Raw genomic sequence first — 5,763 nt, forward strand, 5'->3', positions numbered from 1 at the left:
AGAGAGAAAGCAAGCCGCCAGGTCTGGGACTCGAACCGTGGTTGGCTATGTGGAAATTCAGCACCCTTAATCACCATCTTCTGGCCCCAGTAAATCTTTTAAAAACGGAGCAAGATGACCTCCAGCTAGGGCAGGAGAAGGCTCCCCTGGTCACTCCATCCTCTCCTTTCACTCCTTTGGAGGTGCACCCTCCTCAGAGGCCCCAGGGCTGACTCCAGGGTCCCCTCCCTGTCAGCACAGCCTGAGGGAGAAGAAGCCCTCTGAGGCCCTCTCTGCAGCTTTCCTGGGTCTACCCCCACCCCTGCCCACCTGTCTGCTCAGACGCCCTGGTCCAGCCAGCCCCACTTCCCACCCATCCTCTGAGCAGTTCTGGGGGAGTCCCGTACCCTCACACCTGCCTTGGGCAAGGCGCTCACCAGCTGACCTCTGCCCGCCTGCTCACGTGCTGCCCAGCTGCCAGTCCCAAACGCCCTGGCTCCCTGCCTGCCGGGGGCTTCACAGCTGCCGCTCCTGCCCCTGAGGGTCCCGGCCTCCAGACCTCACCCTCACCTGCTCCCAGCCCACCAAGAGGCAGCCCTGCCCTTGCTGGGTCCCACTGTCCAGACTGGGCAAATCTCCGCTGCTCGTGAGTGCCCGCTGCCCTTCCTGTAGCCAGTGGGGCTCACCAGAGGAGTTTAAGGTGGACAGTGATTGGCAGGCATCAGGCAGGAACATGTGGGAGGGGTGTGATTTGGCTCTTGGAAGCCCTCTGGGCACTTCCTTCCCGTGGGACCGGGCTCGAAGTCATGCCTGGCTGTCCCTAGGACTCTGGGAAGAGGCCATGTTGGAGGAAAGGGGCTGGCCTTTGCTGGGAGATGGGCAAACGAGGGCAGTGAGCAAGAATAGCAGAAGGGGCCTCGCTGGCCCTGGAGGAGCACAGGTGGGGCCATGGGGAGACCACAGAGCCTTGGGAGGGCAGCAGGAAGGAGCCTCTGCCTGGCTCCACTACCCAGCATCACACTCCAGCTCAGCCTGGGAACTGGGGTGCCCCAAGCCCCTCCTGGGGCTGGCTATGGGACACCAGAACCAGGTTCCCTCACCTCTGCCACCCCAAGCGGCTCTGGCCCCACCTCCCAGAGGGGTCCTGGTGCCGGGGTAGTTTTTAAAACCAGAGCCTGGAGGCCTTATCAGACCACAGGTTTTCCTGAGGAAGGAAGGGTGGGTGTGGGCCTCCAGGATGGGCGCCTCAGTGGGGTGTGCCCTGCTAGTAAGGGTGCGCACAGTGCTGCCCTGGGGAGTGGACAGCCTGTCCCTGGGAGACCCTGGCCCAGGACCGTGCCCCACCAAGACAAACAAGCTCCAAAGCTTGATAGCCTGGGGGCCAGTGCTCCAGGGCTCGGGGCAGAGCGCTCCCTGAGCCTGGGCCAGCGCTGTGCCAGGGCAGCCCTGCTCCCAGGGAGGTACTCAGCAGGAGTCTGTGCTTCGACTCACCTGGAAACAGACCCAGGCACGCTTAGGGCCACCCTCTCTGCAGCCCCAGCCTGGGAAAACCCAAGAGCCCATCCGTGCTCAAGCGGGCGGATAAAGTATGGCCTGTTGCTCAGCGCCTGTCAGGTCGGGAGACCCAGGCCCGCCGCGGCCACCCATGGTGCCATGAGCTCCCCTCACCCACACTGGGCCTGCAGCCTCACCTAGGTTAGCTCCAGACAGGCCAGAGGAGGCTGAGAGGGCCCGGGATGCCCAAGGGCTCCCGGGGCTGACAGGTCCTAACCCTAACCTGATCCAAGTCCTGTCAGCACACTCGCTGAGTGGGTACTTGGAACACGTGCTATCCTGAACTCACGTGGCCCTTCCCGAGGAGCTACCCAAGAGAGATGAGACCCTGCACTGACCCCTCTCCGAGGGAGTAGAGGCTCTCCCTGCCCCCCTGCCCATCCTGCATCCTGCCTGGGCCTGACTCAAGGGCAGCCTCTCTGCCTCCAGGGATGCCGTGGACACCTGGGCTGGGAGCCAAAGAAAAGGCTGGGTCTTGCCCTGACCCTCCGTGGAAGGAAGGAGAGGGCAGCCATGGGGGAGGTGCTGGTGGGGACGGGAGGCTGTGGCTTGAAGTAGGCCAGGCTGACCACCCAGAGCCACCTCTGTCTTTCTTGGCAGGGCTGGGGGAGCCACTGGGGCCGGGTGCAGGTGGGGCCTGGGGGTGTGGGGCCCGCCCTGGCCCTGCTGGAGCCAGCAGACAGCAGACAGGCCAGGGGGTGGGGGTGCCTCCCTCGCTTCCCTCCAGGCCTCATGCCTCTACCCCTTCCTGCTTCCAGAGGCCCCGGGGCTATTTTTAACTGGGCTGAGCTGCCAAGCTGAAGGTGGACAGAGCCGGGGAGGGGGAGGAGAGAAGGCCCAGCAGCTGTGTTCCTACCCACCCTCCCAGGGTCAGAGCTGGGGGACTGGTCATTTTCAGCCTTGGAGGAGAACTAGCCACGCACCCGGCACAAGCAGCCACGCAGAGGCCCTGCACACGGACACACGGGCAGCCCAGGACGAGCTCAGGGACACGCTAGGTCACAGAGACTGGGGAGACCAGTTAGATGCTCACAGTGTGAGCACACGGACACCTGGACTCACATGCGTGTGCACAGACACAGGTGCCCGGGGCCACCAGCTGGGGGCAGGGCAGCAGGCCCCTGGGGTTCCATCCAAGACTGGTGTGGGGGAGGGGCCTCCCTGTCCCAATCCTGAGCCCCAGCCAGATTTCCCTCGAGCCCCTGGGGGGCCGGAGGAGTCTCAACAGCCTCTCCCAGAGCCCCATCTTCGGCCTCTCTTTCCTGAGGAAGGGCAGAGGCGGGAAGCTGTGCTGGGCTGGCCGGCCCCCCCAATCACCCCTCAGCCAGGATAGGAAACCCTGAGGGGGCTGGATGCTCAGCTGTCCCCTCCTCCCTCTGACCCCACTCCCCTGCCCCCCCCAGCCTTTGTTCCCTGGGGCTGTGGCTCTCTGACCCCACTGAGGGCACTGGAGAGCCCAGGTGTCACGGGCCAGCAGCCCAGGCTGCCACTGGGCTCTGGAGAGGAGGGGTCAGAATGCCATGCGAAGGCCGGCCTGTGACTTCCCATTCCCCTCATACCCCACCTCTGCCCCTAGGGGCCAGAACTCTCAGGGAGGGGTGGGGAGGGCGGGCAGCCAGCGAGGGGACAGGACATCCTCTTGGCAGGACAAAGGAGTGAGCCGGAGGTTCCCAGCCCCTGTCAAGGCCACAGGAGACAAGGTCACTGGGCCTGGGGCTCAGCGATGCCCTGAGGCCAGTCCAAGTCGGCCCAAGTGGTGACCAAGGGCGGGTGGCAGATGGACCCAGCCCCCACCACAACCGTTCGGAGTGGGAGCTGCCCGGGCCCCAAGCCATGGTGGTGGCAGCACCCCTGGGGCCTGCTCTCAGAGAGCTCGGATGCAGGGGTGTGACAGGCCTGGGTTTGCCTTCAGCTCCAGAGGAGGCTGTCAAACCCCAGAGGGGCTTCCCGGGAGGACAGGCCTGACTGGCCCTGGCGTTTCCCTGCCCAGGACAGGAAGCCCAGAAACAGTCCAGCTGGGGTGAAGGCCATGGGGACTTCCTGTCCCTGCACTCCACTCAGGGCAAGCTAAGGCAGGGTGCACCACCAACCCAGACCGGCTGGCCTGGGGCCCGAGAGTTCTGGGAGGTGCTGAAGGCTCTGGAAGCAGAGGGACCCTCTGCGGCCACCACACCTGGGCCTGCTGGAACCCATGCATCCTTGCATACCAGGTCCTGGCTGCTGGCCGGTCCCACCCCAGGGCCTCTGCCTGTCTTTTGAGTTGGCTGAGCCAGAAACGGTGTTCTCACCCAAAAGCGGCCTGTGAGGACATCAGTCTGGACTAGCCCAGTATCTGAAAGTTAAAACTGCCAAAGGGGGGACCAGCAGGTGGCGTGGTGGTTAAGGCGCTAGACACTCCCACATGGCTGACCATGGTTCGAGTCCCGGACCTGGTGGCTTGCTTTCTCATTTTCCCTCTCCTCTCTGTGTCCCTCTCTCTGGTCAAATTAAAATGAATGAACAAATAAATAATTCTTTAAAAACAAAACAAAACAAACAAAAAATAAACTACTGAAGGGAATGTTAAGAGGTTGCCGTGTGACCCAAGATTTCTACTCTAAGGAGCCCAGACAAGAGACACGCTGCCCTGATGCGACGCATGTCGAGAGACACCTAAGAAGCCATTTGCCAAGATGGTGCCTGTGGCCACCTCCTCCTCTGTCACGCCCAGTGTTCATGTTGCACTCAGTCTTGACATCTCTGTAAAAATTAAGCTTTATTGAAGTATGAGCCACACGCAGTGATGCCATCCGGTCTCCACCCATGGGCCTGACCAAGGCGCAGCCCATGGCTCTCGAGAACCAGGGCATTTTTGTGGTCCCGGAAGGCCCCTCGGCCCTGCCCCCGCTGATCTCCCCACGTTGGTGCTGACTCTCCCAGGGTTCTGGCAGACTGAACCACAAAGTGCGTGGCCTTTGAGCGTGGCTTCTTTCACCTGCTCCGGCAGCTCTGAGGCTCACCGGCTCCTCCCGCTCTGCAGCGCGCTGGCCACCTTGCTCGAAGCCGGCTGAGCCCTGGTGATGAGTCTGCACATAGTTACCTCCTGGGTAACTGCCTAGGAAGAGGAGTGCTGAGTTGTTCTGTCTCATTTTCCGAAGTTTTTACAGCACCAGCTGGTGGCCTGATGGTTAAGTTGGCCGATGGTACAGTTTGAGCCCCAGACCTGGTGCTCCAGAAACATGTGGGATACACGTGCAGCCCCAAATCCTGAAAAGAGAAGTGCAGGGACTGCAGTGTGACCATCTCCATGGGGGTCCCCTCTCACTCAAGGCCACAACCAGAGCCCGCCCAATTCCTTGCCAAGATCCTTTTCTTATTATTGCCAGAGGGCACGTGCTTGAGAGAGACCCCCACGGGGCGTGGCGGTACAGCACTGGGGCAGCACGCCTTGACAGACATGCTGGGCCTGAAACTCCAACCTCGTTCAGCCATGTGGGACTCGCTGCCTCAGCCCCTTCTCCTGGCAGGTCCCAAGAGAGTAGGCAGAGGGGTCTGTCCCCACGCGCAGGGGTGGAGGACGGTGGTCCCTGGAGGGTGGTGTGGTGAGGACAATGAGGCTCACTAGCAGTGGGGTCTGCGAGGTGGTGACACCGAGGAGGCTGGAGGCCTCTGAGCTCAGCTCACTGGAGACACCTGTGTTCTTGGCCTCGCCCGCCCTCAGGGTGCTTGCCGTCATCACACCCACTCTGTGCACAGCTGCCAGCCCCAGTGGTCCCTGCTCGCCCAGCCCTCCACTCTTCCAGGCCCCTCCCTTCTCTATGCAGTGGGCCTGACCCCCTCGGCCTCCTGACCCAGCTTCCATCTGTGGCCCAGTGTCCCTCACTCGCAAATCCCTCCAGTACGGGACTCTTCTCTCAGGGCCTCCCTGAGAACCCTTGCCTCCTCCTGCCCACACCTAAGCCATGGCTCACGGCTAGGACACTGACCCAGGCAGCTGTGGTAACAGCCCACATGGTGCAGGGCTCAGAAGCTGGCCCTCCCAGCCCTTCACCACGCTCGCCATCTCTCCCAATGCCAGGGCGGCCTCTCCTCTGTCCTGTGCGTCAGCCTCTCCCTGCCCTCCCTGTGCCTGGCCTCCGGCATCCACCTACCAGCCCCAGGCCTCCACACAAAGCCATACCCTTTCCAGCTGGGAACCCTGCAGTGGCTTCCTGTCAAAGCCCTTCTCATCCCACCTCTAGCCCCATTCCT

At 62.6% G+C, this 5,763-nt stretch overlaps 1 long non-coding RNA gene across 1 annotated transcript in view; it reads right to left on the reverse strand.

The window, feature by feature from the left end:
- Nucleotides 1-4,271: 4,271 nt before the first annotated feature.
- The window catches only part of LOC106733708 (uncharacterized), an 8,956-nt gene continuing 7,464 nt past the window's right edge, over nucleotides 4,272-5,763 (reverse strand). Inside the window, exon 2 of the long non-coding RNA XR_001369648.1 lies at nucleotides 4,272-4,779. This is a non-coding gene — a long non-coding RNA (uncharacterized LOC106733708). The remainder of the gene's footprint in view (nucleotides 4,780-5,763) is intronic.

The sequence above is a fragment of the Tupaia chinensis genome, unplaced genomic scaffold (assembly GCF_000334495.1).
Source record: "Tupaia chinensis unplaced genomic scaffold, TupChi_1.0 Scaffold144472_1, whole genome shotgun sequence".
NCBI classification, from domain to species: domain Eukaryota; kingdom Metazoa; phylum Chordata; class Mammalia; order Scandentia; family Tupaiidae; genus Tupaia; species Tupaia belangeri.